General features: G+C 39.0%; 1 long non-coding RNA gene and 1 pseudogene across 1 annotated transcript in view; one reads left to right on the top strand and one right to left on the bottom strand.

Moving 5' to 3' along the window:
* LOC131394435 (uncharacterized) overlaps window positions 1-25,515 on the bottom strand; it is a 124,501-nt gene that overhangs the window by 65,018 nt on the left and 33,968 nt on the right. The window lies entirely within an intron of this gene.
* On the top strand, window positions 4,278-24,274 carry LOC131394411 (zinc finger protein 26-like; annotated as a pseudogene).

Genomic DNA, 25,515 nt, shown 5'->3' with positions numbered 1-25,515 from the left:
CCTTTAATGAGCTAGGATTCAATTCAGATTCTTATATGGCATTAATCTTGATATTTATAAAGTCTGCACTAATAACTTTTACCATTTATGGAAGCAGTCCATTTATATGTAACATAACTGGTAATAAGTTTGGATTTCATTTAGTCATCTTATTTTATGCTTTCCATTTGTCTCATTTCTTTTCTTTCTTTGAATTGAACTTATCAGGTGATTACAAAACTTACTACAAATCTACAGTAATCAAAACAATGTGTTACTGGCTTAAGGACAGACATATAGATTAATAGAATAGAATTGAGAGTCCAGAAATAAGCCCTCACATATATACTCAATTGATTACTGAGAAGGTGCCAGGAGAATTTACTGGGGAAAGAAAAAATCTTTTCATCAAATGGTCCTGGGACAACTGGATATCCACATACAAAAGAATATAATTGGGCCTTTACTTTACATCATATACAAAAATTAATTCAAAATGGACCAAAGACCAAAATGTAAGACCAAAAACTATAAAATTGCTAAATAAAAAATAAGGGAAAAGCTTCATGGCATTGTGTTTGCCAATGGCTTCTAGATGTGATAACTAACGCACTTTGCAACAAAAAAATCAAAATAGATAAATTGGACTTCATCAGAATCACCTTTTGTACCTCAAAGGACACTCATCAACATTAACTCCTTTTGTCATCCAAAGGACACAGTCAAGAAAGTGGAAGACAACCGTGGAATGGGAGAAATAGTTGCAATTCGTATATGTGATAAGGAACTTATATACAGAACACATAAAGAACTCTCACAACTCAACAATAAAAAGACAAGTAATCTAACTTTAAAATGAACAAACGATTTGAACAGACATTTCTCCATAGAAAACAGAAATGGTCACAAGCTCATGAAAAGAAGCTTAACATCACTAGTCATTAGGGAAATGCCAATCATTCACAGTGAGATATCAGTTCACATCACTAGATTGTTAAAATGTATAAGACAGACAATGACAAGTGTTAGCAAGGATGTGGAGAAATTGGAACCCTCATACATTGATGGTGGGATTGTAAGTGATGCAGCCACTTTGGAAAACAGTCTGATAGTTCCACTAAATGTTAAACATGTAGATGCTATATATCCCAGCAATTCCACTCCTTGGTACGTACCTGTGATAGTTAATTTTATGTGTCAACTTTGACTGCATCACAGAATGTCTAGATATTGGGAAATACATTATTTCTGGGTGCAACTCTGAGGTGTTTTAGGAGGAGATTAGCATTTGAATTAGTAGACTGAGTAAAGCAGATTGTCTTTCCTGATGTGGGAGGGAACGATCCAATCTGATTTAGGGCCTGAATAGAACAAAAAGGTGGAGGAAATTTGAATTCTTTCTCTGCCTCACTGTTGAGCTGTGATGATGTTCCCCTGCCCTTGGTGCTCCTAGTTCTCAGGACCTGAGACATGGAATAGAATCTATGCCATGTCTCTGGCTGTCAGGTCTTTGAATTTCACCACTGGGTTTCCTGGGTTTCTAGCTTTTTTTGTTTTTCACCTTTTGTGATTTATTATTGCATGCTTATCACTAAAAAAATATTTTATTCAGAAAATGTTTATATGAATTGATTTTGTATTAGTTTTACCACATGACTCTTTAGGACATTCACATCAGCTGCACAGACCTGGGACTCCATCCTCTCTTGCTGTTTCGTTCTCTCTAATAAAGCCTCATGTAGTGGAGGTAATGTATTGCATGAACTCAGAAAATAAAGCTGACTTGTAGTTTGGTTGATTGCTTTAATATTTAAAGCTTGCTTGATAGCAAGTACAAACTTTGAGTAATGAGCTATAGATGAGATAATCACTGAGGAAGTTTTGTCTTGCATTCTGTCTACAACTGCAAACACATTGTGGGACTTTTCAATGTCCATAGTTACATGAGCCAAGTCCTTATAATAAGTTTCATTATATATATTTATATAAATTTCATTATATATATTATTTATACATGTAAATGATCTTTCTGATCTTACTATATGGTCCAGGGCCATACGTTCTGTTTCTCTGGAGAACCTTGACTGATACAATACCCAAGGGAAATGAAAATATGTCTTCAGAAAAAGATACACATAAATTTTCATAGCAGCATTATTCATAGTGTCCACAAAGTGGAAACAACCCAAATGTCCATCAAGTGATGAATAAATAAAATGCAGTGTATTCATACAATGGAATATCACTCAGCAATAAAAAGGAATGATATATGCTATAATACATATGAACCTTGAAAAGCATAGTAAGTGAAAAACTATTGACAAAAGATTGTACGATTTTATTTACATGACACGTTTTGAAAACAAAACTATATATAGAGAAAGCAAATTTGTGGCAGCTTAAATGTTAAAGGAGTAGGAAAATGGGGCTATGACAGTCAAAGGGTATTTTTAGAGTAATGAAAAGGGTGTAAAATTGTGATGGTTGCATAACTCTTTGAACATACTACAAAACATTGAATGCTATAGTTTTAAATGGGGAAATTGTATGGCATGTGAATTATTTTTCACTATAGCTGTTCCAAAACACAAACAAAAGGGAAAATCATGAGAGTAGCTACATTATTAGGAGCATAAAAAATTTAATGACTCTGAAGCACCTAGAGCAGTAAGATGAAACAAACATTAGCTACCATTATATTTTTACCACTAAATCTTAAAATTTAATATAAAACTATTGTAACCAAAAGAATGTGCTATGAGCATAACCAAATATTACTGGCACAGAAGAGTCTAGAAACTGATACAGGTATATATATGAATTTATTCTCTAATAAAGGTGGAATTGCAAATCAGTAGTTCAAGTATAGTTTATCAATAAATGATACTAAAACAATTGACCATCTTACTGGAGGAAAAAAAAACTGCCTCCACTACCCCACACCACAGCCAAAATACACTCTTTGAGCATTAAAGATTAAAATGTCATTAAAAATTAGAAAATTTAGAAGAAAATTATGAGATCTGACTGTAATCTAGAGTTTGAAGAGAATTTTTAAGGCAAAGTAGGAAACCCAGAAATTATTTTTTAAAGACTTTCTTGCTACATAAAAATTAAATATTTTGTACAGCAACAGATAAAACATTGACGGAGCAAAATAGTTATCAATTTAATAGATGAATAAAACACATTTAATAATGCACATGAGCAATTCTTGGTAAAATATGCTAGTAAATCAGGATTTAAAAAGACCTTTATTAACTTCACAAAGGCCACGCACTGAAACCCACAGCAAACGTGATTACTAGAGAATCTTTAGAACCATTCCTGAGTTAAGAATGCCTGGCATCAGTGCTATTTCACAATTTAGTATGAGAGGCCCTGGACCGGATGGTAAGATAGGAGAAAGAAAAAAAAAAGTACGTATTTGAAGAAGAAAAACATAAAAGTTACAGACAAATGTCACTACACTGAAAATGCAAAAGAATCAATTATTAGAGTTTAGCATGGTGTCCAACGTGAATAAAAAGAAATAAGGAGAAATAAAGGTTAAATACGGGATTGATTGAATGGAGGAGACAGACCATCTCATGGACTGGCAGGCATATTATTATGGGAGAATGATTATAAGGGCTCCAGGAACCTGCAGAAGCTGGCAGAAAAAGTTTTGATGAGACCCCAGCAGCTTCAGTCCCCATCCCCAGCCTCTCCCAGTCAACGGCTAAACCCTGCTTTGGGCCTCGTCCCGACCCCGACCCCGCCCCGGGGTATGAACCCTTCCACTGACCTGCTTCCAAGCTCAATCTCCTCGGCTCGGCCTGTTTCCTGACCCCGCCCCTCACGGAGCCGACTCCAAGAGCCCATCTGCACCACGCCAGGAGACCTGCAATTCCTCCGCCTGAAATGGTCGGCCGTGATTGGCAGCCCGAGCCCTGGAGCCCCGCCCTTTACTTCCGGAGGAAGGAGGCGGAAGTGGCGTCACTAGTTCGCGCCGTCTTTTTTGGCCCGTGACTCCGCGTGTCTTGGGGTGATTGATTTTGGTCTTGTTGCGGTGAGGCCCGCGTGCAGGGAGCGCCCTGGGAGGCAGGAGGGCGGTAAAGGACAGGTGTGACCGGGACCCCGAGGGGCCTCCTTAGAGAGGCCGGGCCCCTCAGCTCGCGTCCGCCCGGCCGCTGTCCCCGCGCGGAGCCGGGGCGGGAAGGGCGCGTGTGCGGGGGGTTTTCATCCCCTGGGCTCCGCTGTTCAGAAGCCTCCGAAGTAACCTCGGGACTTTTCTCCAGAAGGAGAAGAATTTCCGCTGCTCGAGTCCCGTTGCTGAGGCCCCGCGCGCTCCGGTTCTCACGGACCTGGCGACCCCGTCGTGTTCCCGTGAGTCCGGGGGAAAGTTGGCTCAGGGACCTCTTCTGCTTTTCTTGTGCAAACGAATGTGGCTTTTGAGAATTTGGCCTTGTCTTTGCGCGCTTTTTTTTTTTTTTTTTAACATTACATAAAGGTAAAACGATAAGGTAGTTTCTTAGTTGTCAAGAGTGAGCATATTTGTGTGTATAATTATAAGCATATGTTGAGCAGTAGTCTTGCATCTAAAGAAAAGAAAGATACTCAGCTGTCTCTTCATCTGAACTTCTAGGCCCGTAGATCCCCACAGAGCTTTTAAACAGGGGCCTCCAGGAGAAAAAGATGGAGGCTTTATGACATCAGTTCTAGAATAATTCAGTTTACCGTTACAGGATATTGGGACTAAGTGTGTTTTTTCTGACATGTTTTTCTTTTGTAAAATCTTAAACCTACAGAATATTTGAGCTTCCAGTGCAATGAGTGTTCATGGCAGTAGACTTACGAATATTTAGCATTCTGCAGGTTTGTGCTGTCTATAGATAAATACGTTTTATGTTGGTTGGTTGAAAGTTAGTTGAAAATAAATTGCAAACATGATACTTGACCTTTGAATAGTTGGTAATCCATCTCCCAAAGATAAGGACATTGTCCTACTAAACCACAAAACTATTATTTCACCCAAGAAGATTAAAAAAGATAATGTCATTAAATGTCCTCTCTATGTGAAAAATAAAGTTCTCCACATTGTTCCAAAATGTGTTTTTCTATTTAGGATTCAATCAAAGTTTATTTATGTCATTGTTTACCTCATTTAATCTTTAACCCAGGTCAGTCATGTTTGTCAAGTATATTGACTTTTCGAAGAATCACACATGTTATTTTACAAAGTCACACATTTTGATATTTATGATTTTATTTTGATGGTGTGTTTAAATGTTTTTTCCATCTTTTGTATTTTCAGTCAACTGGTAGTAGACAGGTCCAGATCAGAGGCTGGCAAACTTTTTGTCTGAAAAGGTCCAGATACTAAGTACTTGATGGTTTGAAGGCCATAAAATGTGAAAATTGCTCAGCTCTACCTTTGTGGTGCACAAGCAGCCATAGACCTAAGTAAACAAATGGGCATAGCTGTGTTCCAACAAAGCTTTATTTACACAAACAGGCCTGTGACCAAAGTGTGCCAACTCCTGGTGTAGAGGCTTCAAAAGATCTTTTCAAAATATTTTGTAGGTGGTGAGTCCATCAGGTTGCATTCCACAGGGAAGACAGAAATGTATGCCATCCCTCAGATAGTGATGTCCACTTTCATTACTTGTTTAGGTAGGGATTAGCAGAGCGCTCTGTTTAGGTAGACTTTTCCTTGTCAATAAAAAAGTCATATGTGGGGTGATATTTTGATTCTCAGAATATCTTGTTCCCCACCAACTTTTCCAACAATTATCTCAGCATCTGCTAATCACCTGCAGTGAATAAACTTCTGTGTGTGTTGTCTCACATTTGTGGGGGTGTATTTTCAGGGTAAGCTGCTCAGATTGGATTTGTAGGTCAAAGGGTAAATATACACATTTACTTTTGCTGGATATTATAAATTTCCTTCTACGGCTTTTGTGCCATTTCTAGTTTCTGAATCAACTTTTTAAAAGCATGCCTAAGAATTGTGGAGAAACATAAGGAACAAATTTTAGTTTTAACTTCAAACACTTGTTTTCAAAAAGAATATCCTGTCCAGTGTCATTCTGAGTAAAAATACAGAAATACTTTTTCAAATGTACAGTGTTTTGGTTTATACTATATTGTGTGCAGACATTTTATGTGTCTTAATTTGATTTTTATGCTTTAATTCTATTTTTTTTTCCTTTTATTTGTGCATACTGTACTGTAACATTTTTTGGGGGAATGGCAATTGAGAATCCACAAATGGTCACTGAATTCTTTTGTGCGCTAGGAACTGTGCCAGGGACAAGGAAACAAAGGCCGTGAAAGCAGAGTACTGCCACCATGGGACTTCCAGTCTATTTGGGAGTACAGATATTTGATGAATACTGGCGAGTTTGTGATACGGACATCAGAATAGCTTAATATGTGGTGGTAATACGTATTGTGAGGGATTGATATTTAAGTTGTGAAGCAAAGCCTGAGTAGGATTGACCTAGTCAAGTCATTGAACTATTGTGAGGATTTGTAGAGGGGATGAGGAAATTTCAGGTAAAGGAGCTTGAGCAAAATCCAGCATAGTTGAGACCTTAGTGTATTTCTTAAACTCAAGAAAGAGGGTTGGCAGAAGCAGGACAGACAGAGTGGTAGGAGATAGAGTGGAGAGCAGAGACAGGACCAGGGGAGTGAGGTGCTCTGGATGATATTCTGAGGCGTGGAAGCTTCTGAAATGTTTTATAGCAGGAGAGTGATTTCAATCCATTACAACTTAAATAGAACCCACTAACTCCTGCTTTGGGAATGGCCTTAAGGAAACATGAGAGTAAGGGTGTGGAGTCAAGATAGAATCTTATGATGAATATTCAGGTTTTAAAAATGATCATGGAGCCTAGATGTGGATGATTGTTATGGAAAAGAAAATGAAAGAAATGACTTTAGAGTTTTGTAGAAGGTAAAAGTGAAAGAATCCAGGCATTTCCTTCATCTGTTCATTTACTAGAGGACATACCCCCACTTAATGAATGTTTGAATGCTTGATTAGTGCTTAGTGAAAAATTGAACCCAAGGCTGTTCTTAGGACACTTGTAAACTATTGGAGGAGGCAAACATCTATCCAAGAAAATAAATGTATCATTACAAATTGATCAGGGTTCTAGAGATAAAGTAGAGGACGGTATTATTTTTTCCCTTTGTATGGGAGTGGGTGAAGTTAAGAGAGTTGATAAATATTTAAGTCCTAAAAAGACAGGCATAGGAGTTAGCCGTGTTGGAAGGGACAGGAGTAGGAGATGGGGAGAGTGTTCTACAAATGGTTGATTACATTTCTAGGAGAGAGGGGAGAGCATCAAGAGTTATGCCCAGATTTGACAGTAGAGACCTTTTATTTGGTTGGGGAAAATGCTGAGGGAGCGTTCTAATCTTCAATGTGTACCTGACAGGAAAAACAAGTGATATCTGTTCAAATGATGTGAATCAAGGGAAAATAGGAGAAAGTATGAATGTGTTCTAATTTTATGAATAACAAATTCCTTTAAGAAATTAATCAGAATCAGTAATTCACTTGTGTTACTGTCAGTCTTAGCAAATCTTTATCTTAATAAACATATTGTGGTTTTGCAGTCCACTTCGAGATTCCTCCCCCTGCCCAGATTAGGTCTTTGATTCCCTGACTGAACATCCAGAGTAACCAGTTGTGTTTGACTTTTTATAGACCCTGCCTCTTTTAGGGAGCTGGAATCACTCCACAAGTAAATGACCAGAAGACTCCGCTGACAATGCAGGTTGCCAGAAAGCACTGAAGACTCTGTGTGGCTTAGTAATACCCACATTAACCTCTCTGTTTGCCACTTGGGTGTCCCAATGAGCTAGCTGTGCCATAGTGAAACAATTGATGTGGATGCTGAAGATAAAATTGGTGAGGATGTGCAGATACTGTGATTCTTTGAATGTCTTCCTATTAGCAAGGAGCTCGGCTTGTTGCTCAAGTCCAATGGCTTGACTAAATCTTCTCTTTACTTATTTGTCTCCAGGGATCACTGTTCGTCTCAATCGTGTATGAGTCTGCATGCGGTCAGGAGACAAAAATCACACTTTAAACAAGAGAAGTGTAATATGTAGATGTAAGGAGAATTGTAACAGGTATCCTAGAGTTGATGGAGAGTCCCTAAGGAAAGCCAGATTTGTAGAGAGGCCCTCTCCCCAAGGCTGGACTTCAGACCTTGTTGGAGAAGATATCATGGCAGCCCATTGGATGATGAAGAAGTTTGGTATGTGCCAGAACTAGAGATAGTCAGCAGTCGGTGGGCAGGCTGTAAGCAATCCTCTGGATGCAGACAAGTCATGACTGGTGAGTAGATGCAGAGAGGGAATTGGGTGCTACTATCAGTGCAAGACCTAGAGTATCCATTTAAGGAGGTCCTGGGAAACAACTAATCGGTGTGCAGAGAAGCCAAAGCTGGTACATGAATGCTCAGAAGACCGTGTTCCTCTCACCCTTACCTTCTTGGAGCCATTATATATATTTCTGAAAACTGAGATATATTGTGATAAGAACAGTTATTTAGCTATAATCTAGGAATACTTGAAGAGTGGTGTGAAGGATCTGTGTTGTCTGTTGATCACCAATCTCTGGGTGCCTTCAGTGAGCCAGGCTCTGTGCCACTCATTGTACTGGCGAACATGGGCATCCAAAACAGACACAATGCTACCCAGTTATACAAGAAAACCTCTCCAAAACAAGCTCATCCTGATGTCAGACAACAGTGTCACAAAGCCTTAGTACAGCTACAGAGGTCATTATGATAAAAGATTCTGTTTCTCCAAAAATATAAATTCTTAGATGCTTATCCATTCAATCATATTGTTGCAAGTATATAAAACTTTGCTTGAGATAGAAGAAGAAGAAACAGACAAGTCTACAGTTCCAGTGGCAGATTTTAATATGTTTTACCCACATTGTTAAACTAAATTATAGAGGAAAAATGGATTAGGATATACTGTGGAAATGCTGTGTGAACTCCCTAATGTACGTATACAGAATAGTGTATCTTGTAACTGGTGGAACTCAGAAACTGCTCGTCTGGGAGCGAGGAGGAAGGAATGGACTCAAAGGAGGAGGAAGGTGTTGTAGGGAAATAATTATGTTGTGTATCTTGTTTCAGCTGGTAATTACACGAGTATATGAGATTGTCATAAGTTATCCACTAAATGCTTGAAGTGTGTGTATTTAATTGTACATTAATTATATTCCAATTACAAAATAAAAAAAAAAAGTAGGGCCGGCCCGGTGGCGCAAGCGGTTAAGTGCGCGCGCTCCGCTGCGGCGGCCCGGGGTTCGCTGGTTCGGATCCCGGGCGCGCACCGACGCACTGCTTGGCAAGCCATGCTGTGGCGGCGTCCCATATAAAGTGGAGGAAGATGGGCACGGATGTTAGCCCAGGGCCGTCTTCCTCAGCAAAAAAAGAGGACGATTGGCGGATGTTAGCACAGGGCTGATCTCCTCACAAAAAAAAAAAAAAAAAAAAAAAAAAAAAGTAAAACATTCTATACAGGTATCAACTGACTGAACATATTCATAGGCCTACTGAGCCCAGGGACCCTCTGTTTGAAACCCCTGGTAGTAAGGACAGTTATACTGTGAGTCTAGACACACATTTTTAGTGACCACGTGTTTCTGAGTTTTAGTCTTCTGAACTGTAGAATAAGGACTGTGGGGTTGTGAGGGTGATACTGGTTCATAGATAATGAACTGTGGAACTTTCAGGGGTTGTCATCATTCAAATACCATTCCATAGGTCAGCATTTGGCCTGTTGGTCTGTGTTTGATTTATTAAAGGTTATTATTTCTTTTAATTGAGGTCATGTTGGTTTATAACATATAAATTTCAGGTGTACGTTATTATGCTTCAACTATTGTATAGACTGAATTGGGTTCACCACCAAAAGTCTAGTTGCCATTTTTCACCACACACATGTGCCACTTTACTCCTTTCACCTTCCCTGTACCTGCTTTCCCTTTAGTAACCACCAGTCTGTTCTCCCTGTGTATATGTTTGTTTATCTTCCACATAGAAATGAAGTCATATGATAATTGTCTTTCTCTGCCTGATTTACTTTATTTAGCATAATCCCCTAAGATTCATCTACCTGGTGGTAAATGGCAAGATATCATCTTTTTTATGGCTGAGTAGTATTCCATTGTATATGTATACCACTTCTTCTTTATCTAGTCATCTGTTGATGGGCACTTGGGTTGCTTCCAAGTCAGGGCTATTGTGAATGATGCTGCGGGGCACATGGGGGTGCATATATGTTTTTGAATTAGTGATTTCATGTTCTTTGGACAAATACCCAGTAGTGGAATAACTGGATCATATGGTATTTCTGTTTGTCATTTTTTGATAAATCTCCGTACTGTTTTCCATAGTGGCTGCACCAGTTTGCAATCCCACCAGCAGCATGAGGGTTCCATTTTCTCCACGTCCTCTCCACCACTTGTTATTTCTTGTCTTGCTAATTGTACCCATTCTGAGGGGCATGAGGTAATAGCTCATTGTAGTTTTGATTTGCATTTCCTTTATGGTTAGTGATGTTGAGCATCTTTCCATGTGCCTGTAGGCCATCTATATATTTTCTTTGGAAAACTGTCTGTTCGTATCCTCTGCCTTTCTTTTTTTGTTCTTCCCCCTGAGGAAGATTCGCCCCTGAGCTAACATCTGTGCCAGTCTTTCTCTATTTTGTATGTGGTTCACTGCCACAGCATGGCTGACCAGTGGTGTAGGTCCGTGCCCAGGATCCAAACCTGTGAATCCAGGCCGCTGAAGTGGAGCATGCCAAACTTAACCACTATGCTATAGGGCTGGCCCCCTCTGCCCATTTTTTGATGGGGTTGTTCATTTTTTGTTGTTGTTGACTTGTATGAGTTCTTTGTATATTTTAAAAAGTAACCGCTTGTTGGATATATGATTTGCAAATATTTTTTCGAAGTTGGTGGGTTGTCTTTTCCTTTTGTTCATGGTTTCTTTTGCTGTACAGAAGCTTTTTAGTCTGATGTAGTCCCATTGGGTTATTTTTTCTTTTGTTTCCTTTCCTGAGTAGACATGGTTTTCAAAATGATACTGCTAAGACTGGTGTCCGAGAGGGTACTGTCTATGTTTTCTTCTAGCAGTTTTATGCTTTCAGGTCTTACATTCAAGTCTTGAATCCATTTTGAGTAAATTTTTGTGTATGGTGAAAGATAAGGGTCTACTTTCATTCTTTGGCACATGCTGTCCCATTTTCCCAGCACCATTTACTGAAGAGACTTTCCTTTGTCCATTGTATGTTCTTGGCTCCTTTGTCAAAAATTAGCTGTCCATAGATGTGTGGGTTTATTTTTGGGCTGTCTTTTCTGTTCTGTTGATCTGTATGTCGGTTTTTCTGCCAACACCATCCTGTTTTGATTACTATAGCTTTGTACTATATTTTGAAGTCAGGAAGTGTGATACCTCCAGCTTTTCTTTTTTCACAGGATTACTTTGGCTGTTCTTTGTCTTTTGTTGTTCCTTATAAATGTTAGGATTTTGTTCCATTTCTGTGAAGAATGTCACTGAGATTCTGATTGGGATTGCATTGAATCTGTAGATTGTTTTAGGTAATATGGACATTTTAACTATGTTAATTTTTCCAATCCATGAGCGTGGGATGTCTTTCCATTTTTTTATGTCATCTTCAATTTCTTTAGACAGCATCTTACAGTTTTCAGTGTACAGGTGTTTCACGTCCTTGGTTAAATTTATTCAACTAGGTATTCTTTTTGTTGGGATTCTATTCTTAATTTCTCTTTCGTCTAGGTGGTTCTTAGTGTATATAAATGCAACTGATTTTCGTATGTTGATTTTGTATCCTATAACATTACTGTGTTCTTTCATTGTTTCTAATAGTTTCAGTGGATTCTTTAGGGCTTTGTATGTAATAGAATCATGTCATCTGCAAATACTGACAGTTTTACTTTTCCATTTCCAATTTGGATCCCTTCTTTTTCTTGCCTAATTTCTCTGGCTAGGACTTTCAATCGTAGATCGAATGAGAGTGGTGAGAGTGGGCATCCTTCTCATTTCCTCTTCTTAGAGGAATAGCTTTGTTTTTCACCATTAAGTATGATGATAGCTGTGGGTTTGTCCTATATGGCCTGTATTGTGTTGAGATACTTTTCTTCTATATCCATTTTATTGAGACTTTTTATCATAAACAGAGGTTGAATCTTGTCACATGCTCTCTCTGCATCTATTGAGATGATCATGTGGTTTTTATTCTTCTTTTTGTTAATGTGGTGTATCGCATTGATTTGTGGGTGTCGAACCATATCTCTGTCCCTGGTGTAAATCCCACTTGATTGTGGTGTGTGATCCTTTTAATGTATTGTTGTATTAAATTTGCTAATATTTTGTTGGAAATTTTTGCATTTATGTTCTTTAGTGATATTGGTCTGTAATTTTCCTTTTTGTGTTGTCCTTGTTGGGTTTTAGGATCAGAGTAATGTTGGCCTCGTAAAATGAGTTAGGAAGCATTCCATCTTCTTCAGTTTTTTGAAAGACTTTGAGAAGGATAGGTATTAAATCTTCTTTGACTATTTGGTATAATTCACTGCAGAAGCCATCTGGTCCTGGACTTTTTGTTTTGGGGGAGGTTTTTGATTACTGTTTCAATCTCTTTGCTTGTGATAGTCTATTCAGATTCTCTGTTTCTTCTTAGTTCAGTTTTGGGAGGCTGTATGATTCTAAGAATTTATCTGTTTCTTCTAGAATATCCCATTTGTTGGCATATAGCTTTTCATAGTATTGTCTTATAATCATTGTGTTTTTCTGGTATCTGTTGTAATTTCTTTGCTTTTATTTGTGATTTTATTTATTTGAGCCTTTTTTTCATAGTGAGTCTACCCAAGGGTTTGTTGATTTTTGTAATATTTTTAAAGAACCAGCTGTTCGTTTTGCTAATCTTTTATGTTGTCTTTTAAGTCTCTTTTTCATTCTTTTCTGGGCTGATTTTTATTATTTCTTTCCTTCTACTGACTTTGGGCTTTCTTTTGTTCTTTTTTCTGTTCTTTGATGTAGTGTTAGTTTATTTGAGAGTTGTCATGTTACTTGAAGTAGGTCTGTATTGCTGTAAACTTCCCTCTTAGTATTGCTTTTGCTATATTGTGTTTTCATTTTTTTTCGTCTCCAAGTATTTTTTGATTACTCCTTTCATTTCCTCATTGATCCAATAGTTGTTCAGTAGCATGTTGTTTAGTCTCCACATATTTGTGACTTTTCCAGCTTTCTTCTTGTAGTTGATTTCTAGTTTCGTACCACTGTGGTTGGAAAAGATGCTTGATATGATTTCAGTCTTCTTAAATTTATTCAGACTTGTTTTGTTTCCCAACATATGGTCTATCTTTGAGAATGTTCCATGTGTACTTGAGAAGAATGTGTATTCTGCTTTTGGATGGAATGTTCTATATGTATCTATCAGGTGCATCTGATCTTTTGTTTCATTTAAGGCCAGGGTTTCCTTGTGAACTCTCTGGACGATCTATCTGTTGATGTTAGTAGGGTATTATAGTCTCCTACTGTTATTGTGTTGCTGTCGTTTTCTTCCTGTAGGTCTGTTAACGGTTGCTTTATGTACCTTCGTACCCCTATGTTAGACGCATATACATTGATAAAAGTTATGTCTTTTTGGTGGAATATTCCCTTTATCATTATATAATGTCCATCTTTGTCTCCTGTTATCTTTTTTGGCTTGAAGTTTGTTTTGTCTGATATAAGTATGGCTACCCCTGTTTTCTTTTAGTTGTCATTTGCTGGAGTATCATGTTCCATCCCTTCACTCTAAGCCTATGTTTGTCTTGAGAGGTGGAATGGGTCTCCTGGAGGCAGCATATTGTTGAGTCTTGTTTTTTAATCTGTTCAGCCACTGTGTGTCTTTTGATTGGTAAATACATTTAGATTATTGATACATGAGGGCTTAATGCTGCCATTTTATCTTTTGTTTTCTGAATTTTCTATATTTCCATTGTTTCTGTCTACCATTTCAGTTTGGTGGTTTTCTGTGATGTGTTTCTCAGTTTCCTCTTTTTTTTATGTCTTGTGACTTGGCTCTGAATTTTTGTTTTGTGGTTACCATGAGGTTTGTATAAAAGATCTGGTAGATGAAATAGTCGTTTTTCTGCTGATAGCATGTTATCTCCATTTGCCTGTCTAGATTCCATCCTTTTTCTCTTCTCCTTCTATGTTTTTGTTGTCACAAGTTATCCCTGTTTGTATTGTGAGTTTGTGACCGAATTGAAGTGTTTATAGTTATTTTTAATACTTTCTCTTTTTTTTAGTCTTTATGTTTTTATTGTTTAACACATATGTTGTTTAACAATATCTAACATATTCTGATACCAAGTTGCAATTTCCTGATTCTGCTTATTTATCACCTTGCTCAAATCTTGCATACTTTTGCTTTTTTGTTTCAGGTAGGAGGGCTCCTTTCAACATTTCTTGTAAGGCAGATCTAGTGGCAATGAACTCCCTCACCTTTTGGCTGGGATTGCCTTTGTTTCTGCTTCTTATGTGAAGGATAACTTTGCTGGATAGACTATTCTTGGCTGATAGTGTTTATCTTTGAATGTTTTGAATATATCATTTCACTCTCTCCTAGCCTGTACTTTTTCTGCTGAGGAATCCATTGATAGCCTAATGGGGCTTCCTTTGAAAGTTATTTGCTTCTCTCAGGCTGCCTTTAATATTTTTTCTTTGTCATTGACTTGGTATAGTTTTACTGGAATGTGCCTTGGAGAAGGTCTTTTTGTGTTTAGATAATTAAGTGTTCTATTAGCTTCATGTCTTTTTATATCCTGTTTCTTTCTCAGGTTTCAGAAATTTTCAGCTGTTATTTCTTTAAATAAGCTCTCTGCTCCTTTCTTCCTCTCTTCTCCTTTTGGGATACCCATTATCCTTACGTTGGTTTTCCTAACAGAATCGGATATTTTTCATAGAATTGCTGCATCTTTTAAAAACCTTAGTTCTCTCTCCTTTTCCACCTGAATAATTTTTAGATTTCCACCTTTGAGCTTGCTAATTCTCTCTCCCATGTGGTCTGCTCTATTTCCAATACTTTCTACTTTATTCTTAATTTCATTTATTGTGCTCTCTGGCTCCAGAATTTGTTTAGTTTTGTTTTGTGGGTATTTTTAAGAGTTTCCATCTCCTTGGTGAAGTAGTCCTGTTTATTTTATTCCTGAGCTCAGTGAACTGTCTTTCTGATTTTCCTGTAACCCTTTGTGTTTCTTCATGACAGCTATGTTGCATTCTCTGTCAGTTAGATCGTAGTCTTCCATGACTTCAAGTTTGATTTCTGGAGAAATAGTATTTTCTTTGTGCTATTGTAGTTTTTCGTGGTGCTTGATTAGTTGTTTCTCTGCCAGTGAATTTGAGGTGTGAAACACTTTTGTCATTTGTGTAAGGATTTGTTTATTTTGATTGTGATCTGCTTATGGTTGTATTTGAGAGCCCGTGCTTTCCACCATCCATTGTCTCTGCCAGAGGAATCATCAGTGCCCTTGTTGTGCTGTTTGTGTCTCCAAGATTGGTGGTATCTTGCTGCCTATGATGTCAGTGCAGTGGTGGATGTCACCCTCAGGGTCACGAGCTACGACCACCTCTGCTGCTTCTTAGGTTGCCTGGGTTACAGGTTGCCCCACTGCAGCAGGGCGGCATGGGGAGAGAGGAGCCAGAGCTGGGGTCATGGGCACCTGCACCATGTCTGGTTTGTTGGGTCTGCAGGCACTGCTACTATGGTTGGGGGAGCAAAAATTGCAGGTGTCTCTGCAGCTTGGGAGGATCGGGGTTGTTGGCCCCATTGTCGCTGTTGTCTGGCTCTCCATGATCTCTCGACGGCCTCAGGTGCTGCTGACACGTGTGCCCCGTGTACTGCTGCTCCTTGGGTTACCTGGGGATGCTGGGTTTGTGAGTGTCATCGCTGCTGCCATGTTGCCCAGGTTCATAGACACTACCACTACCACAAGGGGAGGAGTACCTGGATAACAAGAGCTGCTGAGGCTTCTTAACTTCTGGTCTCCGGCACCTGCATGGTTCCTGCAACTTCAGGTCACTGGTACCACCACCACTACCAGGGACCCAGGGTGTTGTATGCAGCACCCACTGTTGGCAGGGCCAGTGTCAGAGGCACTGCCGTCAGTGTGGGGGAGGGGGCTGGGTTACAGATATCATTACAGTTCCTGGAGCATCTGGTCACAGGCCTGCAGGGATTCCTGGTGCCTCCAGTAGCACAGACTACCTGGATTCCTTGGGCTTCCATTCATGTGCGTTACCTCATTTCTGGGAGCCGCTGGTGGCAGGTGCAGCCGCAGTTCTTGGAACGTCTGGTCTCAGGAGTTGCTGCCCTTGCTCCCCTGGTTCCATCATGTCCTGGAAGTCCATTCAACCCATCTTCAGGTGTATAGATGTATGAATGTCTCAGGCATTCTGATGGGCTGTGCAGTGAGTCCTTGGTTGCTCTCCGGATGTCATACTCATTGTAATGTGGAGGGGAGAGACACAGGGAACAACTCAATCACTGTGATGCTCAATTCACTCCAAAGGTTATTGGTTTTTAATGAAAAGAAGTTGACCTTCAAATAAAGAATGTTAAAAGACAATTTAAGAAACATGAAGGAGGCCTATGGAAGAAATGAATAAATATAAAAAGCAATTGGGGGCCGGCCCAGTGGCTTAGTGGTTACTGGTGGCCCGGGTTCGGATCCTGGGCGCACACCAACACACCACTTCTCTGGCCATGCTGAGGCCACGTCCCACATACAGCAACTAGAAGAATGTGCAACTATGACTTAGGACTATTCACCAGGGTTTTGGGGAAAAAAAGGAGGAGGATTGGCAATAGATGTTAGCTCAGAGCCGGTCTACCTCAGCAAAAAGAGAAGGATTAGCACGGATGTTAGCTCAGGGCTGATCTTCCTCACACACACACACAAAAAAGCAGTTGGGTGGAAAATGGGATGGAGAAGTAAAATTAAAAGGTGGTCATCTGAAAAGACTCATAAAATAGACAAATGTTGGGGAAAGGATGATATGGCTTTATGGCTTTGCTCCCTCCCCAAGGCCAGGGTAGAGTGCAGACTTGATTTGAGTGTTTCCAACCAAGATCTGTGGCAACTTCCTAGTACTTCAATGTATTCTGAGTTCTTTTGTAAAAACTTTGACATCTTTTTTCTGATCTTTTAGGGTCAGATGTGGAAGACCTCGTGATTATTTCCCTTTTCTTCCATTTTTGGTATATGTTACTGCTCTCAACTGAGTGCTTAGAACAGGGACATAAGTTCTTCATTATTTGCTGAAAGAATAAATAAGACAGCATTAAGAACTTAACAGGAGATTCAGAGCTTCAGACTTCTCCAACATTCATCAGGGGAAGCTCAAGAGTGTTTCTTCCCTTTATATGCCCAGGAGCAGTCTCAAGCGTTGCCATCAGGTAGAATGTGTAGATCATGTATATAATGAAAATATTTAGTTAAGCAGGTAAGCAATACAAAGAAATTGAGATATTTTATATTATTATCTATAGTTGAAGTGTTCTAAATTCACTGGACGTTGTTTTTATTAGATACACTTGATACGTGTTTTGATCACACAGAATTTAGAGTTGAAAGAGTAGATGCAGATACACAACTTGTTCCAAATGTGTAGGTGAGCTATAAGCTCCTAGTGAGACATCTGGTACAGATGGGCTTCAGTAAATAACAATTGATGTTACTGATACTAATGTATAGGGCATACTGTTTTAGTAGCTTTTAGGTTCTCTCTGCACAATATAGAGTCCTTTGACTCTGGAGCAGTCATGCTGCTGGTTTATCTAGGAGGAGCTTAAGTGGGCCAGAGAATGCTGTTCTCTTAAGTCAGCTCCTGGTATATATGCATTAGGGAGAGTGGCTGCATAATCTCATTGATGAATTTTATTGCCTTGAATAATGAGTCATATTCCTCAGGGCTTAAGTTTCCTACTCTGTAAAACGAAATGATTATGCTTTTCCTGATGGGCAGCATGGTTCACAATGCTCTTGTCTAACTCCTGGTGAGACAGGGCTCCTCTGGCATTTGATGGCAGTCATGTGTATTTGGGTGAGATTTCTTGAGAGTGCAGGGATATTTGGGAATTTCAAACTAGAATGGACTGACTTTCAGACAGGTGAATTATGGTCATCTCTGGGGCCTCATGCTTTCTTTTCTCCTAGGTCTTCTTTCTAAGGACCCTTTCTGCCTTCCTGAGGAAGAGATAGAGGCAGAAAAGATGGTGACTGACAGTTTGAAAAATTATTCTCAGGTAATTAGAAAGTGTATCATTCTACTAAATGCCATTGCATCCACCAGTTAAACACATTTCCTCCTAGGTAGATCTGTCTCCAGAATTTCTAAAGAAATAAAACCACTCAAAGACTGAGCACCTGTTGATTTCCTTCCCAAAGTAGAGCCTCTCGTGTTGGTTCCTGTGAATATTCTCAGTATTTTGATAATTGCCTGCTAATATTGTCTCTCATGATGGTGACTTCGTATTTTTTTTTGTTTTGCTGCCTGCTCTTTCGTGGTAATGAGGATGAAAGTGTGCATTTCTCAAAGGATTTATTCATTCTTCAGCTTTTACAAGTGTCTACAATTTGCTTAGCACTGTGCTGCAAGAGGGAAATAAGAGAAGAGCTTTTAGTCTAGTTGTGGTGAGATAAGTTCACGTTAGAGGTTCCGTTAAAGCCATAACTAGAAGACATCTGCAGTGAGTGAGTGCAGATAGAGAGACTAGTACTTAGGAGCATTGCACCCTGGGGGAGATGGTGAGAGACCTTGAAACCCTTTGTTGCCATTCGGTCTCCCATCTTCATTCCCTGGTGAACACTGGTGGACATGTTACTTTACTGAAGCCACCTTGTATGTGATGGTTTAGGACTCAGTTACCTTCGCTGATGTGGCTGTGCGCTTCGCCCAAGAGGAGTGGACTCTACTGGACCCATCTCAGAAAAATCTATACAGAGATGTCATGCTGGAGAACTACAAGAACCTGACCGCAGTAGGTAAGGCTGCCGTCGTTCCTGTAGCCTTTTATGGAGCAGATACATGTGATGTATTTACTCTATTCTTGTAGTGGTGATGTGAAATCTGCAGACAATTGAAACTGTGAGACACTAGTCTGTATACTAATGGGTTTTAATCCAGTGTGGTTTCTGAAAAATGTGCTTCCAGGACCAAGACCATCCCTGTCACTCTCTTAGAAATGTGCCTTCACAACTCCACTTTTGACATAGTGAATGAAACTCTGATATTGGGCCCAGACATCTGTGTTTTAAGGAAAACGCTTGACATGATTCTGATTGACAGCAAAGTTTCACAATCACTGGTGTAGTGGTTTCTCCATGAGAATGAACATCTGTTTTTGCACTTACTTTATTTTCTATTTCAATAAATGTCTTAATGTTTTGTAATGTGTATATACATATCTGATCATGGGCTTCAGGGGCCAGAGATAACCCATCCGTCTTATGCACAGAAAGAGGAGATGTTTGCATTTTTATCTCTTGAAATAATTCACTGCATTCACTAGAAATATAGGAGCTGATTCATGGGAAAGTTTGTTGTCTTTTGCAGGGACTCTTCTGTTAATATATCTTTCCCTGTGTACAGGGTATCAGTTTTTCAAACCCAATCTGATCTCTTGGTTAGAAGAAGAGGAGTTGAGGACAGTAGAGAGAGGATTCTTCCAAGGTGAGTGAGTGTGAAGAATTTCCCTGGTCAATGAAAATTTCACTATGTTTGGAAACTTTTAATGAGGAAACTTTTAAGATGTGCTTTCTCTAGAAGGCTGCGTCATTGGTTTCTGATGCTTTGGGATGTTTTCAACTTCTCACATGTTCTTTACATTTACTCATAATTTCCTTTGATCTCACAAAATTACTTGTTCTGTTTCTTTCCTAACTGTATCATTTTGGTATATGTGCTTTGTCCAGAAATTTTCTATTTCCTTTCTCTCATAGTATTCTCTTTTCCCGATCATATTTAATTTTCATAGACTTGTTTTAATCAACTACTGTATTGTGGCTACACATCCTTATCATTGCAAATTTCTGACATAGCCAAAGTTGTCAAATCTGTCTTGCCTTTTTTTTAGTATGTTTAATTTAAAAATAACACAAAGGAGCCTTATTGTTTGTAACTCCTTCAATATACCTTTCTTTCTGCCAACTCCTACATTTGTTATTTTGTTTTATTTTAGAATGGGAAATGCAACTTAAAAGCAAAGACTCAGCAATTCAGCAGGATATTTTGGGGGAAAAAACACCCAATAGGATACAAATGGTAAGATCATTAAGTTTGAAGGAGAAATTTCTTCTTTTCCATGTTCAGAAAAGATTGAGATTTTCATTAGCTAGAACATGAGCACGAGTGATAGATATGTGAGATGCATGGCATTCACCCAAGAGAGAGCAATTGCTCTGTAGAGATGCTCTGAATATAATGAATTTGGGAATATTTTAAACCTAGCTTGAAACTTGCTTCTGAATTCACACAAGGACTTATTATAACTTATATAAGTAGATATTGTGTTTTTAATACAATTCCATGAAACTGTTGGGAATCTTTTAAGATTAAAGTAGACGGCATATCATTGTGAGGATTTTTTCATTCAAGCTGAAAGAAATCAACAGAGTAGGAAGCATATGAATGTAATGGAAATGATAAAAATCATCATCATCATCATCATCATAATAATGATGTTTCTGTTTTGAGATGGGTAGGATCAGTTAATGAGTCTGAGAAACCTATGAATCATCATTCTTCCATTCATCAACAGGAAAGAATCCACAGTCGGTGGGAACTCTTTGATTGTGAGCAATGTGGGAAAGTCTTCAGTGAACATTCATGCCTTAAGACACACAGGAGAACTCAGAATGGAGCGAAAACTCATGATGATAGTCAGCATGAAAAATGCTTCCTTGCTCTGCACAAGAAAACGTCTACTGCAGAGAAACTTTCCAAGTTTAATCAGTGGGGAAAAGCCATCAGCCCAACTCCAGATTTAGTGTACTGGAAAACTAGCATACAAGGAAAAGCCTTCAAATGCAGTGACAGTGAGAAGGCCTTTGTTAATCAGTCTTACCTTCAGGCCCAAATGAGAACTCAAAATGAAGAAAAACTCTATGAATGGAAGGAATGTGGGAGATCTTTTATTCACTCCAGAGATGTTGATGTGCATGTACAAACTCACACTGGTAACAGTCATTACGAATGTAAAGAATGCGGAAAATCCTTTAAACAATCTGCATGCCTTAATGATCATGTTAAATTTCACAGTGAAAGAAAACCCTTTAAATGTAAGGAATGTGGGAAAGACTTTATTAAGTCTTTGGAACTTACTGAACATATAAAGACACACATTAGCAAGAAGGCTGTTCTATGTGAGGTATGTGGAAAATCGTTTAAAAGTTCCTCATACCTTCATGTTCACAATCGGACTTATGCTGGAATACAACCCTACAAATGTAAGAAATCTGAGAAAGGCTCTAAACGTTCTGTTCATCTTAACGTTCACATTCAGAATCAAACTGGACAAAAACCTTGTGAATGTAAGGAATGTGGGAAATCCTTCACTCAATTCTTACGCCTTACTGAACATATAAAAACTCACACTGGAGAGAAGCCTTTTCAATGTGACAAATGTGGGAACGTCTTTGCCACTTCTTCACATCTTACTAAACATTTAAAATTTCATACTGGAGAGAAGCGTTTTGAGTGTAATATATGTGGGAAAAGATTTACCACTTCCTCGTACTTAACCATTCACAAGCGTACTCACACTGGAGAGAAACCCTATAAATGTAAGGAATGTGGAAAAGGCTTTAAATGTTCTTTGCACCTTAAAGTTCACCTGCGAACCCACACTGGAGAGAAACCCTATGGATGTAAGGAATGTGGAAAAGCCTTCGCTCAATCCTCAGGCCTTATTCACCATATAAAAACTCATACTGGAGAGAAGCCTTTTAAATGTGACACTTGTGGGAAAGCCTTTGCTCTTTCCTCACATCGAAACAGACATTTTAGAACTCATACTAGACAGGCGTCTTTTGAGTGTAATATATGTGGGAAAATATTTAGCAGTTTTTTATACTTTATCATTCACAAGCGTACTCATACTGGAGAGAAACCGTACAAATGTAAAGAATGTGGAATAGGCTTTAAATGTTCTGTGCATCTTAACATTCACATGCGAACCCACACTAGAAAGAAACTCTATGAATGTAAGGAATGTGGGAAAGCCTTTATTCAATCCTCAGGCCTTACTGCCCATCTAAAAACTCACACTGGAGAGAAGCTTTTTAAATGTGACACATGTGGGAAAGCCTTTGCTAGTTCTTCAAAACGCACTAACCATTTTAGAACTCACACTGGAGAGAAGCCTTTTGTGTGTAATGTATGTCAGAAAACATTTAGCAGTTCTTCATCCTTAATCATTCACAGTCGTACTCATACTGGGGAGAAACCCTATGAATGTATGAAGTGTGGAAAAGGCTTTAAACGATCTGTTCACCTTAACATTCATATGCGAACCCACACTGGAGAGAAACCCTATGAATGTAAGGAATGTGGGAAAGCCTTCACTCAATCCTCGGGCCTTACTGAACATATAAAAACTCATACTGGAGAGAAGCCTTTTAAATGTGACACATGTGGGAAAGCCTTTGCTCTTTCCTCATATCGTAACAGACATTTTAGAACTCATACTGGACAGAAGTCTTTTGAGTGTAACGTATGTGGGAAAGCATTTAGCAGTTCTTCATATATTACTATTCACAAGCGCACTCACACTGGAGAGAAACCTTATAAATGTAAGCATTGTGAGAAGGCCTTCACTCACTCCGCTGGCCTTATTTACCATATTAAAATTCACACCAGAGAGAAGCATTTTAAATGTGACTCATGTGGGAAAGCCTTTGCTACTTCCTCACATCTTACTACCCATTTTAGAACTCACACTGGAGAGAAGCCTTTTGAGTGTAATATATGTGGGAAAACATATGCGACTTCTTCAAACTTCATCATTCACAAGCGTATTCATACTGGAGAGAAACCCTATAAATGTAAGGAATGTGGAAGAGCCTTCACTCAATCCTCAGGCCTCATTGACCACAATAAAATTCACACTGGAGAGAAGCCTTTTAAATGTGACACATGTGGCAAAGCATTTACTACTTCCTCACATCTTAGTAAACATTTTAGAACTCACACTGGAGAGAAGCGTTTTGAATGTAATATTTGTGGGAAAAGATTCACCAGTTCTTCATACTTTGTCATTCACAAGCGTACTCACACTGGAGTGAAACCTTAGAAATGTGAAGAATGTGGGAAAGCCATCAATTTCCCCACTTTTGGCATCAAGAAATAACTCAACCTGGAGAGAAATCTTATTGACGTAAGCAATGTAAAGCCCTCAGTAGTCTCAATTCACTTTGAAGACGTGAAAGGACCACACTGCAGATATGCTCCACAGATGTAAGGAATGCTGGAAAGCCATCAGAATCTCATCACAACCCAGCATGTAAGGACTCAATTTGAACTCATACTATTAAGAAATATGGAAAGCCATTCCCTATTTCTTCAGTTAAATGTATATTTCTTACATATGAGGGACCTTGTAGTGGAGAGAAATCCAACTGATGTAAGATATGTGGGAAAATTGTTGGTTTGGTAATGTTGACTTGTGATCTTGCTGTGGAGAAAACCTTATGAATGTCAGAAATGTAGTGTCATCAGCACTTTCTCTTAGATTGTTTGTCATCCTTAACAAACATGGGGTGATGCACAGTCATGAGAAACTGAAATAGGAAATATGGGTAAAGCCACCCTGAGTATGAATCTTGGGGTGTTCTGAGATGCATAGCATTCTGGGTGGTTCTGTGAATCTGTTTTATGCATTTTTGGTTAGCCCCTGGCCATTTCTGTGTATTTTGTGTCTTTCTTTCTGCCGATAGGCCAGTCTATTTGCTACATCTTCCAGGTTGAAACCTCGTCAAAAGTGAGTCTGTAGGATTCACAATCTTTTTCTAACCACCTGGATTCTCGTGTAACATTGACATGGTCTTACTTTGGGAAAACAGTGACTGCTAAACTGTGTACAGTGCTCGCTGAACTCATTTACAGTGAGCCACACAGGCCATGGCAGAGGTTAAAATATGTCTCTGTAAATTTTGTAAGCTTATCTTGTCTCTCTCACACCTGATCGTTTTAGAATAAAAAGTCAATGTCAAGCATGGGATGAGTGGGGAAAACTGAGATTATGCCTACAGTGTGTGCCACCCTGATTTCATCACTTCTGTGAGTGCACCACAACCTCACCATCTAGGGAGATCTTTAAGCTCAAGCTGTCCAAGAAGATAGAATAATAAATCTTCTCTTTCATCCCTACACCCAACACCACAGCCTGGGGAAATAGTCATATTTGTCTGCGTCAAGCAACACCTGTTTCTGGTGATATGAACTGCTTCTGTTTTTATCATTCTATCCATGGGCTGCAGAAATAGAAAAACTCAAGCAACTATACCTGATCCTGCTGTGCTTCATGCCCTCACTGGCAGTTCCTGAATGTGGACCTTAGATGTAGACAGACCAGCACTACCTCATTTCAGCTTCAGTGATACAAATTCAACATAGTTTGGATGCTCAGCAGCCTTGGTTATGTCAGGTATGGCCATCAGGCATGCAAGTGCTTGATGACACTTTTTTGAGTCTTAAGACACTGTATGATAATCTAAATCAAGCTTAACAGTAAATCCTGAACAAGAATGCTCTGTGCATGTTTGTGTTACATGTTTGTATGTGGAGGAGCATGTCATGTTGTGGTTCACTGTTGGGTATGTATATTGTTATTTAGCCCGTCTGTTGCCCCCTTTAATTATTGGCAACAACACCAAAGATCTAGTAGAATTGTCTTAACCTTTTGTGTGTAGTTTAAAGGTCATAGGCTGGCCTTAGATGAGATCCTAATTGCCTGAAATAAGACCTATGGATCCTCCCAGAATTTGTCATTGTTGCCTCAGTCTAAGAGCTTGTGGGTAGTGTTTGAGGTCACTCCTGCAGATTGGCCTCATTCTGCTGCTTGCACTCCTAATGCCAGCATCCTCAGTAAGTCCTGTTCAAGAAAAATGGAGCAGATCTGGTCCCTGCTTTTGTTGGTCAGTGGCTGGCTGATAAAGCAGCATATTCTTGTGAAAAAACTCCAAAGCCAAAATGATGTGACCCATATATGCTCCAAAACAGATGAGACTTAAAAAACATTCTAAGTGAAAAGAATCTATTGATAAAAGTTTGTATGATTTCATTTATAGGAAGTGTCTAGAAAATGTGAGTGTCTAGAAAATGTGAATCTTAGAGAGAGAAAGGAGATCCTGTTCACCTAGATATGAAGAGAGAAGGTAAATGGGGGATATGGCAGCAAAATGCTGCCTTTGAAGTGATGAAGTAGTTCTAAAATTTGATGTTACAGAAG

The sequence above is a fragment of the Diceros bicornis genome, chromosome 30 (genome assembly GCF_020826845.1).
Source record: "Diceros bicornis minor isolate mBicDic1 chromosome 30, mDicBic1.mat.cur, whole genome shotgun sequence".
NCBI lineage: Eukaryota > Metazoa > Chordata > Mammalia > Perissodactyla > Rhinocerotidae > Diceros > Diceros bicornis.
This window is presented reverse-complemented; position numbering and strand designations above follow the sequence as displayed.